Source organism: Canis lupus, chromosome 20, assembly GCF_048164855.1.
Source record: "Canis lupus baileyi chromosome 20, mCanLup2.hap1, whole genome shotgun sequence".
In the NCBI taxonomy this organism is placed as follows: domain Eukaryota; kingdom Metazoa; phylum Chordata; class Mammalia; order Carnivora; family Canidae; genus Canis; species Canis lupus.
In genome coordinates, this window is record NC_132857.1 from 56,684,123 (window position 1) to 56,707,261 (window position 23,139).

Here is a 23,139-nt window from a genome sequence, read left to right on the forward strand (position 1 = left end):
TTCTTGAAAGCACGGCCTACGAGGCGTCACCTTGCCCACCCGAGGGTGTACTTAGTACTTGCTGAGTGGATTGCGTGTTGCCGTATCTCGTCGACCTCGTGCCCAGGGCACATGAGGTAGAGGACAGAGATTTGAAATTAAGGGTGTCAGTTGCCATTAATGATTTTAAGCAGCATAAGAGCAGCACACCCACCAGCTGTTATTTCAAGTAAGTCCATTTGAAGGACTACCCAATAGTGAGCTTCCTGGGCAAGAGCCCCGTGGACTTTCTGAGCTTCTTCCACGAAAACCTGTGGGATGATGGCCTGAATGACTGGTTAGCCCTAAATGCATATGTAACGCCGTTAAACCAAGTAGGCTGGCCTGCATAAATGAGGCATTGTGCAAGGGTTCTGTTTCTCCACGCTGCATCGAGGGTTCCGTAGATATTTCAACATAACAATCTTTGTCCTTCATGTGTCCTCTTAGAGAAGACTTGGCCGCTCGTGAGCCCTTTGATCATGCCTCTCTTCCACCCTCAACAGGGGGCACATGCTGAAAGGTTTCCTCCACAAAGGCTTGCCCATCCCCTGGCTCTTTTCTTTGCTGGCGCACATCAAATCTGCTTGCATTATACAGATGCTCTGACACTCGGAGGTAGAGAAAGGCATCCTGCGGCTAGTGGACAGGCCAAGAAGAATGCGATGGCGGCATTCACGTAGGATACCGGCTCTCAGCTTCAAGGGCAGACGTCTCTACAATGGACTTTTATTTTATTAGCATAAACGAGACCTTAAAAGACTGCTTTTAATAGATGCAGATTCTCAGGGTGAACTCCTGTTTCAGGACAGCTTGGCTGGAGCTGTTGAGTAGCTTCTGGGAGCAGATTGAGGATGTGACGATGATTTCCCGTCTCAGCCGCCGCGTAGTGCCAGAGAGCGTCTGATGCAGGTCTGTTTTTGTGGTGCCTGAAACTGATGCCAAGATAGAAGTTCTTGGTGTTCTATTTTCCATCAAAAGGCATCAACATGGTACTTGTAGCCAGAATAGATTAGAGAAAAGAAACGAGAACAGGAATGTTTATTCTCAACGACTAAACAGTAATTAAGAAGGAACAGGGTAGCATTGCTGTCAGTTGCGGGGTGATAGTGGAGCAGTGGCATCAAAGCAAGGGCGGTTGTTAGCAAGGAGTTGATGAGACCGGTGGCAAGAAGGTATTTGGAAGGCTTTTGCAACTGCCTGCCCTACTGAGTATGAAACACGCTGGTCCGAGACACCTGACAACCAACATGGTAGGTAAGAGTATACGTGGTATGCAACTGGCAGGAACCAAGACAGGTGGAGAGACACTAGAGTCAACGCGGCATGGCTTTACGGGCAGCAGAGCTCAAGTGGTAGAAACGAGCACAGGTTCTAGGACCAGGCTGCCTGAGTCTGATTTCTGCGTCGGCTCTCTATTATCTGTTGGCAGTAATGTCTCGGTGTCTTCGCCTGCAAAATGGGGTGATGGTCCTAGAACTTACCTAAACCAGGTTGCTACAGAGGTTCTGCGAGTTAATATATTTTTCGAATATCTAAACATGTTGCTGGCTGGCACACGATAGGGATTATATGAGCATTTGATAAGTAAACAACGTGGTTATCCAACACCTGCTCAATATTTTACTGTACATTCTCTGGGAGGAAAAGTCTCCTCTAAATTGAAGGACTTTGGTGCACAGTTATTTCTATATTACCCTTTGACGCCGTGGACATGTAGAAAGGCTCATAAAATATGTACCCTGATCTCAGAGAAATTATAGTCTAGCTGAGAAAGCAGGACATACGGATGTAAGAGGCCAAACAGTAATAACAAAGATAATGTAATTCAGAATATGCTAAAGCATGTATTTACTCTTCGAGACTGGTTTCTGAATGTGCACTTAGACAGTAATTGTGTCAGGAGATCAGAAAAGGGGAAATGCCCTTGTTTCCAGATCATAAGGCTTCTATAAGGGAACGTCCTATAAGGGTGAAAGTTCTGCTGGAAGCAGCTAAATTCTAGCAGAGAGTAGTTTACATAATGGGGCAAGTGGAAGGCATGGTCTGCGATGTGAAATATACTGTTGGCTTTATTTAAGCCTCTTTTTTTTTTTTTTTTCAAAGAGTCTTTTTATTTACTCATGAGAGACACAGAGATAGGCAGAGGGAGAAGCAGGGTCCCTGCGGCAACCCCTATGCGGGACCCGATCCCAGGACCCCGGGGTCACAACCTGACCTGAAGGCAGACGCTCAACCACTGAGCCACCCAGGTGCCCCTATTTAAGCCTCTTTTGACTCAAAAGCAAAGATCACCTTGGTCATTCACTCATAGTAGCCAGTGGGATACAGCGCGTACCTTATTTAGCAGTACCACATTTTATGCCAAGTTTTCATCAGTTTGTGAGCACAGAAAAAGGTTTTCTGTTAATCTTCACAGGTTTTTCTTGTTCTCCATCCAAACAAGTCCATCTGGTTCACATGATATCAGGCTTTGCTTTCTCCACCGGCACCAAAAAAAAAAAACAAAACCAAAGAAAGCCACCAACTTATTTTTTGGTGTACCATGTTTAGAAGCTAAACATACAAAAAAGAAAACCAGGGATGGCTACTCACATGTAGGAAACAAAATAAATGGTATCGCGCAAGATAATTAGAAATGATACTTGTCCACAAATATCTGAATCCTTCGTATCAGTGGTCAAATGAGAGCTCATGACAGAGGGACCCCGAGACAGAGGCACCGAGTAGTTTGTTTCGGTTGTTGGGCTCCTGTTGCGGTCCCCTGTCCCCTCCTGATTTCTCCTCTCTTGATCTCCCTCCTTGGGCTTCTTCGCCTTCCCTTTTCTCCTCTCATTTTTGTGATTCGATGGTTTTTGTATTCAGCAGCTGTCGAAAATGCGACCTGAGTTTCCCGTGTGGTGGTTCCAACTATTCCTTCCCCACGGCAGATTTACGTATCTTGTCATTTAGAGAGAAGGAAGCATGGGTCGATATTACCTATTTTACAAGCGTGGCGTGAAACATTTAAGGTCTCTCTTAAGCTGTTTTACCTGGTGTGGCAAAGACACCAGTGGGTATCAGAACCAATAAAGTCCATTGGCACAAATGTCCCCAGGACATTGTGACAATAGTCTCCAGGGTGGTAGGCCTAACCTGAAGACTAATCTTGTTGGAATGACTTAATAGACTTAAGATGTCATGCTTGGTGCATTATAGCCTTAGCTGGATTAAAAACGCGGCGCGTATTTTAAGCTCCACGTGTCCTACTAAATTACATTCATCGTAGTTACCTTGTGCTCACTTCCCAGGACATCACCTTATTTTTAAGAGAGGTTTCTGAAGTCACATTTCTCCCACGAGGAGCAATGAAATGCAGGGCAACAAAGCTCAACATACGAGGAGAGAGAATACTGTCGACAGAGCCAAAATGAAGTGGAGAAACGGCAGCGACCTAGAATCAACAGTGATGAATCATTTAAACCAAATGATCTACTCCAAGTGTTGGATGCTCTTACATTAATATTTATTTGGAGTGGAGTCGCTACAGCAATATTTCCCATGGCAGTTCCCATAGAGCTGCCCCATGGAAAACAGTTTTCCACTGTTAAATTAGATGGAAAACACAAAATTCTGTATCTGTACCTTGGAAATTCATGATGTACATTAGCCAAGGAACTCCTTAGAGAGTTCCTGCAGTTAAAAAATAAAGGAGAGAGAGATAATTCGCATAATATAAAGTCACTATTTTTTTTTTTTAGTTTTTTAGACATAGTCTAGGATCCAGAAGAATGAATAATTTTATCAATTAAAAGTTTGCACATAAGAGGGGTGCCTGGGGGGCTCAGTCGGTTGAGCATCTGACTTATGGTTTGGGCTCAGGTCATGATCTCAGGGTTGTGAGATCCAGCCCCTGTCTGGCTCCACACCGGGCATGGAGCCTGCTCGAGATTCTCTCTCCCTCTCCATCTACCTCTCTGATCCCACCCCCAACCCACACGTGTGTGTTTGTGCGCATGCACGTGCTCTCCCTCTCCCTCAAAAAAAAAAAAAAAAAAAAAAAGTTTGGATGGATATTCTTAACAATATTTTATTCCTTTTTTTTTCTTTTGAACAATTTTATCTCCCAGGAGGCACATTCTGAAACCCACATATTCATAGACACATAAAAGTTCTAGGTTCTAACATAGAAATAAGAGTATTCAGCTGTATTAGAGAGAAAATAAACAGTGAGTTCAAGACTTTATATAGTCACTTCAATGCTTAAAAACTATCCTTTTTTTAAAAAGTTTTTATTTATTTCTTGAGAGAGAGCACAAGCAAGGGGAGGGGCAGAGGCAGAGGGAAGGGGAGAGGCAGACTCCTCAATGAGCAGGGAGCCCGATGGAGCCTGATGCAGGCTCCATCCCAGGACCCTGAGATCATGACCTGAGCTGAAGGCAGACGCTCAACCGAATGAGCCACCCAGGTGCCCCTAAAGAATCGTTCTTAAAGTTTATGGTCTATTTTTGTTTTTAAAGCATTTTTTTAAACTTTTATTTATTTATGATAGGCACACAGTGAGAGAGAGAGAGGCAGAGACACAGGCAGAGGGAGAAGCAGGCTCCACGCACCAGGAGCCTGACGTGGGATTCGATCCAGGATATCCAGGACCGCGCCCTGGGCCAAAGGCAGGCGCCAAACCGCTGCGCCACCCAGGGATCCCTTTAAAGCATTTTTGAGACATGATTTATATAAAATAAAATTAATCGCTTGAAATTGGTTCCTCTTCAGTGGTTTTTAGTGTATTTACTGTGTAACTATCATCACTATCGGATTTCAGGACATTCCCATCACCCCAAAGAGAAATCCCTTACCTATTAACAGTCCAAATTCCCTCCCTCTCTCCATCCCCTGGCTTCTCCTCCATTCTGTCTCTGCCCATTTATTTGCCTATTCTTCACGTTCTTTATAAGTGGAATCACACTATACGTGGCCTTTGGTGGCTGGCCTCTTTCACTTAGCATAATGTTTTCAAGGTGAACCCATGTTGTAGCATGAAGAAGCACTCGGTTCCTCTTTAGGACTGAATAATATTTCATTGTGGGATAGACCACATTTGGTTTACCCATTCATCGCTTATGGACATTGGGTTGTCTCTACTTGGGGGCTATTATGAGTAATGCTGCCGTGAACTTTCACACACAAGTTTTTGAGGAAATGCATGTTTTCAGTCCTCCTAGATACACACCTAGGGGAGGAAGCGCTGGATCACATGGTGGTTCTAAATCTAACGTTTTCAGGAGCTGCCGAACTACTTGCCGCAGCATCTGAACCATTTCGTATTCCCACTAGCAACTCATGAAGGGTTCAGTTTCTCTATTTTCTCACCAACAGTTGTTATTTCCCCAGTTTTTCTGAGGTACAAGTGACATATACCATCATGTAGCTTAAACGTGTAGTCTGTTGATTTGATGCACTTGTGTCTTGCAAAACGATGAGCACCGTAGTATTAGCCACCACCTACATCATGTTACATAATTGATTTCTTTTTTGTGGTGAAACATTTAAGATTTACTTTCTTAGTGACTTTCAACTGTAGAACACTGTATTATTAACTGTAGTCACTGTGCTGTACATTTGGTCTCCCAAATTATTCATCTTATATGGAAGTTTGTACTTCCATGCCCAGATGCCCCCATAGTCATGCCAGCTGTCGGTAATGACCATTCTAGTCTCTGTTCCTATGACTTTGGCCCTTCTATTTTATTTTTATTTCTATTTTTTAAGGTTTTTATTTATTTATTCATGAGAGACACAGAGAGAGAGGCAGAGACACAGGCAGAGGGAGAAGCAGGCTCCATGAGGGGACCCCAACGTGAGACTCGATCCCAGGACTCTGGGATTACGACCTGGGCTGAAGGCAGATGCCCAACCACTGAGCCACCCAAGCATCCCAAGTTTGGCCCTTTTAGATTGTGCATATAAGTGATACCAAACAGTATTTGTCTTCCTTTGACTTATTTCACTTCCTATATTATCTCTAAGGCCCGTCCATGTTATTTTAACACCAGAATGTCCTTTCTCATGGCTGATTAATATTCCATTGTACACGTGAGCCGCATTATCTTTGCCCTTCCATCTGTTGAGGAACACTTCCCTTGTTCCCATGTCTTTGCTATTGTGAATAATGCTGCAGTGAACATAGGAGCATAGATAACTCTTTGACATTCTGTTTTGGATATATACCCAGAAGTGGAATTGTTAGATCATATGGTGGTTCTATGTTTAAAAAAATTTTTAAGGAGTCACCTTACAGCTTTCCATAGTGGGTGTATCAGTCTCATTCCCACTAACAGTGCAGAGGGGGCCCCTTTCTCCACATCCTCACCAACACTTGACTCTTGATGACAGCCATTCTAACTGGTGTGAGGTAGGGTCTCATTGTGATTTTGATTTCCATTTCCCTGAGGATAAGTGACGTTAGGCATACCTTTTCATGTATCTGTCTATTTAGGGCTTTTGCCCTTTTTAAAATTGGGGTTTGGGTTTTTTGTGGTCTTTCTTTTTGCTGTTGAGTTGTATGGGTTCCTTATATATTTTGGATATTAAACCCTCACCGAATATGTGGTTTACAAATACTTCCTCCCACTCCATAGGTTACCTTTTCATTTTGTTGATGGTTTCCTTTGCTGCTTAGAGGCTTTCTAATTTGATGCAGTCCCACTTGTTTATTTTTTCTTTTGGTGTCAAGCCCAAAAAATCGTGGCCAAGACCAATGTCAAATTGCTTATCTTCTATGTTTTCTTCTAGGAGTTTTATGTTTTAGGACTTACTTAAGTCTTTAATCTGTCTTGAGTTAAGTTTTGTGTATGGTGTAGCGTAGTGGTCCAGTTTCATTCTTTTGTATGAGGATGTCCAGTCTTCCCAGCACCATTTCTTATATATTTCCCTGCTATATATACGCATATTCTTGACTCTTGTCAAAAATTAATTGACCACATGTGCATGGGTTTATTTCCAGGCTCCCCATTCTGTTCCATCGATCTGTGTCTGTTTTTATGCCTGTATCATACTGTTTTGATTACTCTAGCCTTGTAATGTAGTTTTAAATGAGTGCGTGTGGTGTCTCCAGCTTTGTTCTTCTTTCTGGAGATTCCTTTGGTCATTCAGGGTCTTTTGTAATTCCACACAAATTTTAGTATGAAAATTAGCCAAAGAACTCCTTACAGAGGTCCTGCAATTTTTTTTAATTTTATTTTTTTATTTTTTTCTGCAATTTTTTTTTCTAATTCTTGCAATTTTTTTTAAAAGCATACCATCCAGTGATTTTTAGAATATTCACAAGGTTATGCAGTTACCACTACTATTTAAAAACAGAATATATTCATCATCCCCCAAAGAAACTCTGTACCCTTTAGCAGTCCCCCTGACCACTTAACCCTTCCCTTCTGGCTTCTGACAACCACAAATCGGGTTTCTACCTCTATAGATTAATCTAGTCTGAAAATTTCCCATAAATAAAAACACAAAATATGAAATATTTTTTGTCTGGCTCCTTTCACTTGGCATTATGTTGTCAGGGTTCATCTACATTGTGGCAGTAGCCCTACTTGGTTCTTTTTTGTGGCTAACAGTCCATTGTGTGAGGTATGCCACGTTTTGTTTACCCATTCATCATTTCAGGGGCTTTCGATTGCTTCCACTGTTTGGCTATTATGAATAACACTGGAGTGTATGTTTGTGTAGTTTTTTGTGTGAATATGTTTTAATTTTCTTGGGTACATATGCAAGAATGGAATTGTTGGGTGCTATAGTAACTATATTTCCCTTTTTGAGGAACTGCCAACCTGTTTTGTGCAGCGGCTGTGCCATTTTACATCCCCATCCGCAGCCCATGAGGGTTCTAATTGCTCCATATTCTCAGCAACTTGGTATTTTCCAGCCATTCCAGTGGGTGTCAAGTGGGATCTCATGGTTTTGATTTGCGTTTTCCTGAAGGCTAGTGATGATGTTGAATATTTTTTTCATGTTCTTGTTGGCCGTTTATACACCTTCTTTAGGGATATGTCTGTTCAAATCCTTTATTTTTAAATTAGGTTGTCTTTTTTTTTGAGTTATAGAAGTTCTTTATATATTATAGCCACCAGACGCTTATTAGAGATAGGACTTGCAAATATTTTCTCCCTTTCTGTGGGCCATCCTCTCACTTCCTTAATAGTGTGATCCTACAGTGATTTTTTTTAAATGTTCATTTTTTTCTAATCCCAAATTTTCCAATACTATATGACACCAATGAGAATATTTTCTTTAAACACGTTGGTAGATGTTGAGCTAGGCTGCTGTGGGGTTTCCCTTTCCTTGGATATAAATAAGAATGCTGGGAAAGGAAACCAAGACTTAGAAATGTAAGAAAGGAAGGAAGTGTTCATATGTCAGTATGGTTAAAAGATCTCGAGATTCATGGTGATCTCTGTCTACAATATCAGTCCATGGTACGAAACAATTTCGAACTATATTTAAAATTAATTTTTTATTAGTCCATGACAGTGGACTGATGTAAATATATAGAGAGAAGATTGTTCTAGTCATCCTATGAGACCTAAGAAATGAGGGGTTCAGTCAGCCTCCATGCTGTATAGCACAGATGAACCTGTGCCTTTTTCAGCCTAATGTGAATAGGATGAGAAAATATCAGAGACAACGGAAGAGGAAGAAAAGGGGAGGAAAAGAGACCCTTCCAAAGCACAAGATGAAATCTTAAAACTTCTCAAGAGAGGACATTTGTACTATAATCACACATATAGCAACTGCCTGAGAAAGGAGACTTCTTTGGACTTTGGGTTGGATGACCCAGATGTTTTACTTCAACCAGTAGAAGCTGCAAATATAAGGGGAGCTCCAGGTGTTTTATATATATATATATCTGTCAGCCTTACAACGACTTTGCAAAGTAGGTAACATTATTTCCATTTTACAGTGGGAAATACTGACAAAGAGGTCAGCGATTTGCCTAAGGCCAAGCAGATGAAGAAGTGGGGGCGGGGGGGGGCATATAGCATAAAGGGAACAAACCAACTCTGTCTTATTGCTCTGGAAAAAGTTCTAGGATCACAGTTATTTTAAAGATTAAACTCTTGCCCATTATCAGATATGTAAAGGAATCCTAAAGTAGGGAGCACTGGTACTCACAGCAAAGAGGACTGTTTGCAGGTGCTCCTTCTCTAGAACACCAAGGAGTGATGCATCTGGAGTCATTACTTAGCTCCTAACATGATACTAGGTAACTTTTATATGTCTGTCTCCCTCTCTTCCCCTGAGTGCATGGACCAAATTATTTTGTACCCTTTGTATTACAGGAGCTTAACATAGTGCCTGCCATATATAGGAAGGCTTTCTGAACACTGTGGCCAGAAATAAACAATCGCATGGATAAAAGAAGACATAAATAACAAGAGCTTACAGTTATATAATCCTTACTATGGGAAGGCATTTTCTAGACATTTTTCATCTATTTAATGCGTTCATCTATTATTTACATCTATTTCATCTGTTTATTGTATAAGCCATACATCAAAAATAAGCAAAATTAATTACTTTCATTGGACAGATGAGAAAACAGGCATAAGCGTGTGGACCTGCAGTTCACACTCGCAAGCACTGCATTGAGCAGCCTCTCCCCAGACCTGGGTGGAGCTTATTTCAGCTGCTGTAGAACTGAGAGCATTTAGGAAGCATCCGCCCGGCTCAGCCCTCAGGCCCGGGGCTTCGGTAGCCCTTTGCAGGGACACATTCAACTGCTGGAGGCCCAGAGAATGCCAAAGGAGCAGGTGCCCGGTTTCCCCTTTCCTCTGCTGCTCGGGCGGCGGGCCCAGGCTGAAGAAAGGGCAGGGGCCTTGCTTTCACCCGCGCCCCTAACGCCAAGCTTCGGGGGCAGCCCAGAAGCCAGAGCTGTTCGGAGACCCAGAATGGTCCACGAAGGGGGCGCTTCCGATGACTCGGCAGGTGCACAGCACCGGCAAGAGCGTCCACCTGTTCTGAGTACACACGCCCTGGCTCCGAAACTGCTCCTTGTCTTCAATCTGGCCTGACCTTGCGTTCTTGCCCAACATGCAGGTAATACAAACGCACAGCGCCACTCCTCTTGCTTGGCTAGGGCAAGAGCTCACTGGCCAAAGGGGTGTACGGCAGCATAAGATTGATCCTGTCCTTGGGAAATAATGAAAGCTTGTGTCCAAGTCTCTATTCCATGGTCTCCCGAGGGCAACGGTCTGAATGTGGCTCTCTGATGGCCTGGAAGCGGGTGCAGCTGGTGCTTCTTCCACTAGGACACGGGCCCTGGTGACTGCGGAGTCACTGGCTTCTCTCTACAGCAGCAGAGGCACAGCCCTGGTTGACACCAAGCACATATGTCACTGAGCGTCGAGGTTCCCAAGTCATCATGGGGGTTATAAATCCAGTGACTCACAAACTCATTTAGCTTCCCACTGCAGTCACCTGGGAGTTCAGCGACACCGACGCTGGCCTTCTCCACTGGCGTGTTCCGCTTCCCATGTCCTGGAGTGGGGCTTGGGTATGGGGATTTTTAAAAGCTCCCCAGTGATTCTAATGTGCAGCCAAGGTCCTAGAATATTGTTTATAAACTGTTCAGGCCCAAATTAGCATTTTTACTTTACCTATCGAGGAGCAGATTTTATATATATCTTGCAAGGTTCTTTTTTTTTTTTTTTTTTAAAGATTTTATTTATTTATTCATGATAGTCACAGAGAGAGAGAGAGAGGCAGAGACACAGGCAGAGGGAGAAGCAGGCTCCATGCAGGGAGCCCGACGTGGGATTCGATCCCGAGTCTCCAGGATCGCGCCCTGGGCCAAAGGCGGGCGCCAAACCACTGCGCCACCCAGGGATCCCCTCTTGCAAGGTTCTTATAAGGATCAAATGAGATAATGTCTGTAAATGTCTCAGCACAGTTCCTGGCAAGAATAAGGCCGCAATAAGTACTAATTCTTACTTGTCCCAACTGTGGGCGTGCATGCATGCACACGCACATGGGTGGGCACACACACACACACACACACACACATCACAACACAAACTACAGGTTAATAAAGTTACAGGAATTATGTAGTCAACTGAGGATCAATCTCAAATTCACTTTTAAAAAACCCTAATTATATTAAATTGCTCTAAGTTATAATAGCCCACTTCTCTGCTTAAGGATGCCAATTCTAACTGATGAAAACATTTCTTCCTTGAACATTAGGTGTTGTTTTAGGATCATTTTGGTGAGTTGTAGTCTCCTACATATGCATAGTTCTAGGAGGTTCCAATGTGAGACTTCAAAGGCTTTATTCAAAGGTGAATATTTTATTAGATCAAATTCTAGCTATTTATTTTCTTAGCAATATGTTTCTTATCTCTCACAATGGAAAGCCAAAAGAAATTTGGTCAATTCAAAGTCCTGGCCAATTAGATTTTAAAAATGCTTTATTGTAGTTCTGAATGTTTTCATGACAAAACTGTACTCTTGCCTATGTGTTTATTTAAATCATGTTCAAACTAAAGAGAAATCATACAAATTATGTTTTGATCAAGGGAGTCACTTTCACTGATCTGCAGGCCAGTATAGTTTCAATTTCTTCCTGGAAACCATTGGAGGCCTACTTTGAGGACAAGAGTACCCCATTACCTGAATAGGTCATGGCTATGTCACGACATGCAGGAGGGAGGGAGTTAGGAAACAGCATGTGTGAGACCTTGAGGTATGAAAGTGCTAGCTCGTATTAGGTAGTGAGGCTAGAGTGTTATGTACACTCGCATCTGCATCTTTGTGGCGACTTGATTCCTCATATTGACTCTGTGTAGTATAACTGTTTGTCAGTGAACTTTGTTCATTATAATGTAAGTACCTGACATTACGTTTTTGGTTATCAAGACATCCATTTCAAAGACATCTATCGCAGATAAACATATTGCCAACTGTTTGACACACCTATTAGCTAATCAGCTAGATAAGAAATCAGGCTGCCTCCTCCATGAAGCTCCCCTGTGAGCAAGTCCTGGGCAACCTAGACAACCGAGCACTCGAGTGACCATGCTTCCCCTTCCCATGCCTTTATACCTGTTCTTAGGTTTCAAATTCTCCAATAACGTGCGAGCCCACACCACACTAGCCCACCACCCTCCATCCCAATGAAGACACAAAAGGTCTTTGCTCTTCCTCCTTACTTGTGACGTCACTGTGGCTCTTGGGCATGCTGTGTACTCTCAGAGCCTCTGAGTAATAAACCTTGTTTTTTCTAAGTTTGCTGATAGGTATTGCTAAGATGCATCTTGCAATCATAATAAGAACCACAAGGGTTGGTCAGCCACGGCATTGGCTCTGGCTGGGGAAATGTTTGTGGGGGCTTGCCACGATGAACATGGGTCCAGGTGAGTGCTTCAGATATTTCTAGCTGATAACATCACTATCAGCAGGCTGAGACCGATGGGAAACACTCTGTTATAGACAACCCCTCCCCCTTCAGTTTGCTTTGGCTCTATGATAGAGGTCAACGATTTCCACAATAATTCTGAGTAACAAAACACCTCAAAACTTAGTGGCTCAACACACAAATATTTATTCTCTCTCACATCTGCAAGTTGTCCAGGAACTGGCTGGACTTGGCTCTAATCTCTGCAGCTTATGTCGGAGGCAGATTTATTCCACAAGGCTCTCATCTATGCTGGGCCAGTGGGCTACCTGGGGTCATTTCTCTCATGGCAAAAATGTAAGTGGGTAAGCCCAACTACATAAGCACATTTCAAGCCTCTGCATAAATCATGTCTGCTAATGTTCCATTGACCCAAAGTCAAGAGGCCAGGAAGTGTGCTCGGTTTACCGTAGGAGAAAATACAAGGTTTTATGAATTAAATGGCAAAAAGCAAGGATCCACAGAGGAGTGAGAAATGTGGGCTAAAAAGTTAACCTACAAGATCTACCAGGGTGAGGTTTTAATGATTATTTTATTCTGTCCTGGTCATCTAAAATCACCAGTGCTTTCTTCCTGTTAAGAGGTCACCATGGTCTTTGTTGACAATAATACTTCATCTGGTCCTTGTTCCCTTATGCTACATGAGTTATTTCCAAAATGAATGGATAAGAACAGTAATTCCTATACATTTGCTTAGGGAAAACATCTGGAGAGTTGTTTTTGTTTTTCTTCAGTTTTCATCTGGATGTTTGGCATTGTGTCAGAAGTTTTACTCTGAGAAGTTTAAAAAAGTGAATCTAGTTAGTGTTACTTCCTCTCTGCTTTATAATAATAGTGCACTAGAGTCTTACTCAAATGCCACCCCTGGGATGCGTGCTAGGAGCCGTGTTATAAGGGAAAGAGCAGGATAAATTTCTTCTGATGCTCATTCTCAACAATAAAGTCTCTTATAAATCTAAACCAATGGGTCATTTTAGAAATAGTCCCATGCCCATTTTTTTTGTCACATTACAATGAGATTCTAATATGTAGAAGACCCTTGGCATCCTTGGACTTGACAATCACAGTTTCTACTATTTACTAATGACCATTAGGTCATAACATGCAATCATTTGTCATTTTTGTTTGTTGAGATACATATTTGAATGTTGTGCGTCTCCCGCTTGGTGCCACAGTTTCATTCTCTAATTGTTGTTGCGTACATTTTTCTTAGAAAAAAATTAACTTCGATAGCAGTGTTTGTAAATTTGGAAATTTTCCAAGTATCTTGGGATAAGCAAACAGCAAAACCAGCAAGAGGTTTTAGAATATCATGTCAAAACTCAGCACTCAAAACCCTAGATTTAATCAGTATTGCAGACTCCTGTCAGTGGGTCATCTTCCACTAGATTGGATGCTACTGGAAGGAAGGGATCACATCTTACTTTTTCTTTTCTCTGCTTTAACCCACTGCTTGAATAAAGTAGGCACTCAATATATGCTTCATGAATGAGCGAGTAAATAAATGAATGTATGGAAGTCTGTCAATTAACAACAAGGCCCACCCTTTCAGGATGGTGTCAGAAGCAGCGGTCTTGTAACTGAATGGCAGATGGGAGAAGGTCATGGAGATTAAGACCAAACACCACTTTAACAGAGATTGATAGTAGACACATTATCAAGAGAAGTACTCAAGTCCAGGTAATAAGACAGTGAGCTATTTGCAGATCAGGGGTACAAGGTAAGGACTTTCCTAGCAAAAAAAAAAAAAAAAAAAAAAAAATGCTACAGAAGAATGAGGTCACAAGGTCAGAGCAGAACAAGGAAGACTTCCTTTTGTGTGCCCTGAGTGTTAAATTAGAGCAGGAGGAGTCCTTAACCATCCATAACCAAGTACAAAAATAGTTCTTCAGCTGGAGGTGAAGGTCAAGTGACTTGCACTATAGAAAAGGACTATAGGGTTAGGAAACTCATGAGGTTGGAGCACCTGAGTGGCTCAGTGGTTGAGCATCTGCCTTTGGCTCAGGTCATGATCCCAGGGTCCCGGGATAAAGTCCCACATCAGGCTCCCCGTGGAGCCTCCCTCTGCCTGTATGTCTGCCTCTCTGTGTCTCTCATAAATAAATAAATAAAATCTTTAAAGAAAAAAAAAAAAAAGGAAACTCATGAGATCATTGAACCATGTGTCATTAAATGTTGGAAAAAAGTATAATCTTCTTAAAGTCAATTTGAATAATGCTTAAAACCCTAGTAAATCTGGGGTGCATGTGGACTGATTTTGGTATTGTGTAATCTTGAAATGAAAGCAGTCCATCACATGAAGAATAAAGGAATCATTTACAATTCTTACTTATAAGAAGAATTATATAATCCCAAAGAACACTGCAGGAAATCCATTTCATGCTGCCTTTTAAAAATTCTCTTTCACCCACAAAAGTAAATGTTCTTTCCACGCACGCACACACACAAAATGAATGGAGTATCAAATTTTAAAAGTTGGGGTAAAACACAAAATAAACATAGGAAAGAGAGAAAGAATGTAAATATGAAAGCAGACAAATGAATTATAAAACAGGAAACAAACAAAAAAATAAAACTAGTAACTGGAGAGTGAGAGTGAGAAGCAAAGTAAGAGCCTGTGGCTGCAAGGGTGAGGGGGAGAGAACAAAAATGGTGCATAAGTGGAGAGGGGTAGAAAACGCAAATCCACAAAATCACATGTCACAATAGAGGAAATAAGCATAGATACAGAAAAACTGAAAAGAATTTTAGAAGAATACTCACCTCTGTAGAAATAATTACAAACCTGGGAAGTAAGGGGTAAATAACCAAAACATATCTGGGAAAAGAAAGTTAAATAAAGCAAAAAAGTTGTCAAAAAATCATCATCCACAATGAAAAATGCCTGATCCATACAACCTCAATGGCCAATCTATGAAGTCTGTAAGAACTAAGAAACTCTCATTCTATTTAAAAATGTTTGTGAGCATAGAAGAAAAAAAAAGGAAAATTTATGAAGTCATTATTACTAAAACCTGACAAAACTGAATGGGTTGGTAAAATTAAATTTCAAAATTTCATCTATATTATTGTTGCAAAAATCAAAAGTATTGTCAAATAAATTAAAGTCATGTATTACAAGTCAATATTACACAATAACATATTACAAGAAAATTATAACCACTACCAGTTCATACCAGGAATGCAGGGATGGTTCAAGATATGGAACTTAACATGTACATATTAACAGATTTGAGGAGAGTAATCATTTGATCATCTCTGTAAATGTCAAAGAAGCATTTGATGAAATTCTTTAAAAATATAAATGGATTAATAAATCCCTAATTGTGACATAGAATTATCATGGGCTTAATGGTGAAATACTAGAAAAAGTCCTATAAAATTCATATTCACCCTAAGGATGTTTATCATGACTGGTATTAGTTGCATTTTTCTGGAAGTACTAGCAATGCCCTTAACCTAAATACAATGATCAGAAACATTGAAGTTAGAAAGGATGATGCCAACTTTTCATTACTTGCAGATTATATTAATACTAGAAAATGAGAGGAAATGACTATAACACTACTACAATTAGGAATTCAGTAGATTGAGTGTATAAGGATTAATATGCAAAATTTACTTATTGTCTTCAGTGTAGATTTATGAAAAAAAGAGAAAGCACCTAGAAATAAACATTCAGATTTGAAGAAAATTTTAAAATTCTACTGTGAGTGAAGCCTAAAACATTTAAATGCATATCAAGAACTGACTTGTTCTTAGAGAAGAATGATCAACTTTACATAGATAAACGGTATTTCTCAATTCTTTCATTATAGCCCTCCTTTTCAGATATTTCTTTTTTCTTAATTGTTCTCTCCCATTAAATTTTAATGCCACTGATAAACTAATATCTAGTTACATATTGTGCATATATATCTGTGCTTTGGAACGTAAGTTGTTTTTTTTTTTTTTTCCAAGAGTAAGTTTTTCACCTCCAAGAACCATTTTTTTTCTCTTTAAGGATGATATCATCCTGTTGAAAATGCGTAAAATGGACATTATCCCTTAATTAATTCAAAACTTTAAATTCATTGCCAATCAAAATGCCAACATTAACTTTTTGACAATAGATTCAAACTTACAGGACTAGCTAGAAAAGCTTCAAAATGTAAATACAGTGAGGGGGGCTAGCCCTTCTATCAGGGTATTAGATATATTATAGAAAAATAGTAATAAATATTATGTAACTGAATTTCCAGGATAGATATTTCATAAGTAAAGCCCATACATGGTGGAATTCAGTATGTGATTAAAAAATAGATTATCAAACAAATGGATTTTGAATAACCCAGGAGCCAGAAGAGAGAGGACAGGCAGTTCATCTCTATTACACTCTTCACACCAAAGTAAACAGAATGGTTCAAAGATTCTAACACAAAATGAGATGCCACACAAGTGTAGAAGAAAATATAAGGGAATTTATATTAGCTTGGAGGAAAAAGTCTGTAGAACAAGACACAACACCCAAAAGCTAAAAAAATTAAAGACTAATAGTTTTGCATAAAGTTAAAATATTTGTGTTGTTTTAAAACGCCGTAAGTGAAGTTAAAAGACAAATAGCACAATAGAACAAGATACGTTTGTATTGTATATGTAAGAAAATGACCGATATTCAGAAGGTATATTGAATTTAAATTAAAAAAAAATGCTTAAGACCACAGCAAATAGACTCTAGATACAGAAAAAAAAAAATGCAAATAGCCTCTAACCACAAGAAAAAAGTGATATTCCACAAAATAAAACTTGAATGAGACATTGTTTTTCACATATTAATGCAGAATTGAAAATATCATATAATATGATGTGTCATTGAGACTGTGTGGAAACAGAAATGTCTGCCCATTTCTACTGAGTATATAAATCAGCAAAGTCTATCTTTTAGAACAATTTGCCAATTGCTATGAAAAGGAAAACTTAGGGCGGCCCGGGTGGCTCAGCGGTTTAGCGCCGCCTTCAGCCCAGGGTGTGACCCCAGAGTCCCGGGATCGAGTCCCACGTCAGGCTCCCTGCATGGAGCCTGCTTCTCCCTCTGCCTGCATCTCTGCCTCTCTTTCTGTGAGTCTCTCATGAATAAATAAATAAAATCTTAAAAAAAAGAAAAAGTAAAGTAAAACTTTACTACTTGACCTATATTTCCAAGTCTAAATATATATTCGGCAGATACATTCATACTTGGACTTAAAGGCTTTTTTCTCAAGAATGTTCATTGCAGTATTTTTGTAATAGTGAAGAGTAAAATATCCAGCAATAAAAGACTACTTATATGATGGTGGTGCATACATATAACGGACTGCAGGGCAGCTATTGATCAGACACGGTAAGACGGAACAAAGTAAATTTGCTGAAAATTATATAGTATGAGTGACGGTTAGCTGTAGGTGTCAGCTCTGTTAGACCATGGCACCCACGTGTTTGTTTGAACACTAATCTGGCTGTTGGTGTCAAGGTATTTGTCGATGTGATTAATATTTATAATTAGTTGACTTTAAATAAAGCACATTACCCTTGATAATGTGGGTAGGCCTCGTAGAATCAGGGGAGCTCCTATGAGTAACACAGGTTTCCTGGAGGAGGAACTCTGCGTTCAGACTGCACATCGACTGCATTTCCAGCCTGCCCCTGTAGACTGCAGCCTTGCCGGTCCCCACGGCGGTGCGAGCACTACCTGAAATCTCTCTCTCTCTCTCTCTCTCTTTCTCGATTCTCAGTATATCTAGAGATCGGTTCCATTGGTTCTGTTTGTCTAGAGAACGCTGGCTGATACCCTGGGGTATTACATCTTTTTAAACAACTTGTACCTTTTGTGATTGTTTCTCTGATCATTGTCCTGAAGAACATTGAGGGGAATAGGAATAGGGGTTGTATGAACTTGTGACTGCAGCATCTAGTCGGGAGCGAGTCAGAAATGCAGACTCTCAGGCCCCAATGCCAGACTCCGGGAATCAGAATCTGCATTTCAAGAGGATGCAGAGATTGAGGAGCGCTGGCAAGGGATATGGGGATCGCACATGGGGATTCGGAAGGCACTGACTTCTTCACCTAGGCTCCTGGGTGCTCAACGATCCTTTCTGCGCAGACCTCAGTTCTCTACACCCTAACCCGCATGACGTACAAGCTACTTGCAGCCCCTCTGTCTTGCTACCCAAACTTCTTCCCGTATGCTGCCTATTGAGGGCCTGTGCACTTGGAGCTAACTTTATTGCTTCCCTTTTGAGAGTAATTCCTCCTCACTTCTTGGGATTTCCTACCCCTAGTCCTCGATGACCCCAATGTACAGGACATTCTGGAGCTTGGGGACGGGGACTGGATGTGGAGAGTGGCCACTGCCTACGTGGCTTTGTGGCCTTTGTCTCAGCAGTTGTGGGGGAAGAGGCTAGGCTCTCAAGGAGGGAGGATGGAATTTTTGTTGTTTCTGCTCATACTGTGTTTTAGGCAGATTTTTTCCCCTTAATTTGAAGCTTTTGTTCAACGACAGGATTTATTCCTTCATACTCACAGCACATCTTGAAAAATTTTAATTTGGAGTGTTAAAAAAAAAAAAAAAAGCATAATTGGCTGCAAGAGGCCCGTGGAAGGTGAACTGATTTTATCAGAAGGCAAATTATCCAAGAGGAGCTCACTTGGTTTGGAGAAAAGCAGTGACCTAAACAGGAAAAGGGGAAAGAAATATAAAAAGATGACCTTCGAAAAAAATCTAGCCTGGATAAAACCTGAAAACTTTGCTTGTTCTTATTGTTAAGCTATGGGCTCTTATAATGTTTCCAAAGAATCAGTAAGCCTGAAGCCTGACGCAACTCGGTGTGACCTTGGAGTCTGCCTTCCTACAACACTAAGGACTTTCCAACTACTCGGCCCCCAAATGAATTCATTAGGCTGCTCTGAGGCTTAGGAAAAGGAGTTTCTATTTTGTAGGCGTCCTTCGCCCCTGCTCAGCGCTAACTTTGACACTTAGACACATTCTGCATGCAGCGCATTGCCTCCAACTAACCACCCCCAAACCTCCAAGATCTTCCTGTCTCCACTTGTCCAAGTGTTTTCTGTACACTGTAGGCCTAGAGACCAATCAAATCCCATCTCTCCAGCATAGTTCAGTGCCACAGGGTACCTCTGCCAAGCACATCTCACTGCAGACGGGGAAGGGCAGGTGGGGCTCTAGGCTTATGCCAATTAAAAACATTTTTTGTCTGAACCTTTTCACTCCAACAATCATGGAAAGCCAGGCCCAAGCCTGGACACAGGTGTAGAGTTATTTCAAAGAATGTGTATTTATATGACTAGATAAAAACATTATTATAATATGATAGCCCAGCTGACTTGAAGTTAACATGTAATGGCAGAGATACCGTTAGCCAGGTATCTCTGACTCATTGTTGGACTAAAATTTGCACATTGTTGGACTAGAAATTGTTGGTATTTCAAAGAACTAACATGTGAGTTACCTCCAAAGCAGGGAGGACTCCAGTATTTTGATATATCCGTATGGTGTATGTGAAGCTTTCCAATTTTATTGCTATAGTAGTGAATTCTTTTTTTCAAACGTAATTTTATGTAGAACCTCCATATTTAGAATGGAAAAGTGATAATACTATTCAAGGAGCTAAGGAGGCCCAAATTGCCCCTGTTAAGACTGCTTCACACCCATAATATACTTGGGACAATCATGCAATCCTGGAGCTCCCTGGAATTTCATTTGCAAACTACTGGTCTAGATGAAAACCAGCTTGGATTTGGTGTTCTCAAGTGTGGTGTATACCTCCTAATGTTCCTGAGCAGTATACTAAGTGAATTCTAACCTTTCTTAGCTTAGAATGATCATTTTGGAAACCATAAGATATGCTCTTATACCTTATAGCTAATGCAATACAATAGAAAGAACATGGACCACAGAGTTCACAGTACACAACGCACGGAACAGCTGTCCTTTAGCAAATAACTTAACCTGTCCTAGTTACTTAAGAGCAAAATGCATATATCAAAATAATACCTGACTTACAGAGTTTAGTATAAAAATTGAGTAAAATCATGCCTGCCACATTGCAAGTAACACATAATTTACGTGGAGGGCATAGGGAGAAGGAGTTGGTAAGACTGCTGTCCACCTAAACTCATACTTCCCATTCAGAGACTGAATTTCTCTGCTCACAGATTGGCCAAATGAGAGGACTTACCCTCACCACCATTTCAGGGCCTTCTTTGGGACCACAGAGTATTGTTATCTAGTATGAATGCACAAGTCTGACCCATCTCCGTTGCAGGCCCGAGGCTTTCTCTCTTCTGTTGGTTGGGTGCTCTATACCTCCATGAGGCCAAAGTGTAAGGTGAGGGATAGACAGTAATACAATCAAGAGAGGTGACATAGGGGAAGGATGACCTGTTTATCAATTTGTTGTACCTTGCAGATCTGCTGGGGCCCAACTAGCACAGATACCACTTCCATCAAGTAATGGGTTATTGGGGCATCTGTCTGGTTTTATGACTTGGAAGATCTAATGGAATCATGTAGACTCAGGTTAGTCACTTACTGTCCCACGGTAGAAGCCCGGTCTTCAGTAGGCTAGAAGCTGCTTTGCTAAAAGTGAGTAATTTTCTGCCGCATAAGACCCAGACTTGCCCTAAACTCCTTGCTGTCTCTGCCATGACTTTTCTGTTGGGAATGGCATCCAATCACCATGGACACCTCTGGCATCAGCAGGTCTGCTGTATCTTGTGGGCTGTGTGACAAAGCCAATTGTCAGGTAGAAATCAAATGATGGAGTTCTTGAATACCTTGCTGAGAGTCTGCTTTTTAGAGTTGTTTCTAGATATCAACTGTCTTACTGTAGGTTCTGTAGGAAAAACAGAGCCTGAGACAAACACTTACATACACGTCATTCATTTGGGGGAAAATTTTGCAAGACACAGAGGCCAGGGACTGGGAAGAATGGAATTGGGATGTAAAGAGAGTCAGTCCATTGGGTCATTCTCATGTTGCTCACACAGTGGGCAACTGGGCCTCCCCTTGGCTTTTGAGACCTTCTGAGGGTGAAGGTTCAGCATTATCCACCCAAGGGACAGAAGAGGGGGCTATTTATCCATTGACTCTGCCCTGTAGGTCAAAAGTGTCCTCCAGGAGAGTTGCTTACGCACTAGAATGGCTCTTTGTGGTGTTCCTGTGGCAACAGCAGAGAAATCTGAGGGCTGAAAGCGTCCATAGAATGCAACCCAAGCAAGAGACTTTCAGGTCACCTACAGCCCATCACTGCAACCACTACTGAGTAAAAAATAAATAAATAAATAAAAATAAAAATAAAAATAAAAATAAAAATAGTAGCTAAGGCAGGTAAGTGGTTCCCCTTATACAAAAGGGCTGTAGCTAGTCATGTTTTAGTAAGAATAATAAAGTGATCGCTATTGCCCTTTTACTTTTTAGAATTATTATTTTTTTGGCTGATAGCTATCATTTTTTTGTACTGCCATTCCTATGTTTTTCTATGGCACTATTTTAATCTCTCACTAATCTTTGATTTTTCTTCTGCTCTGAGTTTGAAAGCCAATTGAGTAGTTGGTTAGGACTATGCATAAAGTGAGAGCAACTAGGCCCCGCAGGAAGACTGAGGTGATCTTTAACAGGCATATGAGGATGGTAACTAAACTTATTGTGGTCATTGTTTCACAATATATGGAAGTCAAACCATTATTCTGTCCACCTTAAATGCATACAGTGATGTATATCAATTGCATCTCCATAAAACTGAAAACAAATTGTTTATTAATTTTAATAAGCACATATTGTTATGACTTTTGAAATATCTAGTTAGCCTACATAGTGCCTCTTTATCTCCTCTTAATTTCCCAGCCTCATATTCTGGTTGGGTGAAATGATTACAGAGCCAAATTATAAACTAACCTGGGCTATTGCTATGATTACCCCAAACAACGTTATTACCATTACTATTATTTTGTAATGAGGTAAAAAATTTTAAATTGTATTATAACATTCTGCTAATTATTATAGTTTTATTTTGTTAGTGAATAGTTACAGCCGGGACACATATGTGAAAGTAGCGCTAATTGATTTTAGTTTAGGTTCATTATGTTAAAAACAAAAATTAAAGAACCGTTAAGCCATACATAATAAGATAACATAAACAGAACTCCCATTTCAGGATTCCTGATTTATGTTCCCAGAAAAGAAGGATATTTATTTTGAAAATGAAAGATTTAAATCAAATATCTGCTTCCTCCAGTGTTTTACAAAAAAAAAAAAAAGTAGTAAGAACAAAAACAATAATGGGAGAAAATAAGGAAATTCAACTTCAAATGGCTTTTATCTTTGATACAGGCTCTAATAGTTTAAATTAACAAAGATTAAAATGCAAATATTGATTTTGGTGTTGGCTGGATTTCCAGGGTCTTTGAAATGTTTAGAAAACAGTCTGCACATTTCATTTCCTTTTTATTTGGACAATGCATTGTTGCCAGCATTTCTTTGATTTTCACATCTGGAATCACTAAAACATACAGCTGGGAAGAGCCACCAGTGATATTTTGTTTTCTTGACTAAGAACAAGAACCTTGGCCTGATCAAAGGCTAATCTTCTGGGCAAGTTAATGACGAAATCCTAAGTAGTGAGGAGAAGATGAAGGCTAAGGTACCGGTGAGCACGGGA

General features: G+C 40.6%; 2 long non-coding RNA genes across 3 annotated transcripts in view; one reads left to right on the forward strand and one right to left on the reverse strand.

Moving 5' to 3' along the window:
* Positions 1-1,103: 1,103 nt before the first annotated feature.
* The window catches only part of LOC140611986 (uncharacterized), a 57,510-nt gene continuing 35,474 nt past the window's right edge, over positions 1,104-23,139 (forward strand). For both annotated transcript variants that reach the window (XR_012013337.1, XR_012013338.1), the window contains exon 1: positions 1,104-1,271. This is a non-coding gene — a long non-coding RNA (uncharacterized lncRNA). The remainder of the gene's footprint in view (positions 1,272-23,139) is intronic.
* Positions 18,990-21,759, reverse strand: LOC140612144 (uncharacterized). Its single transcript, XR_012013458.1, has 2 exons — positions 21,013-21,759; positions 18,990-19,133 (listed from the first exon to the last, which is right to left on the reverse strand). It is a non-coding gene; the product is annotated as an uncharacterized lncRNA (long non-coding RNA).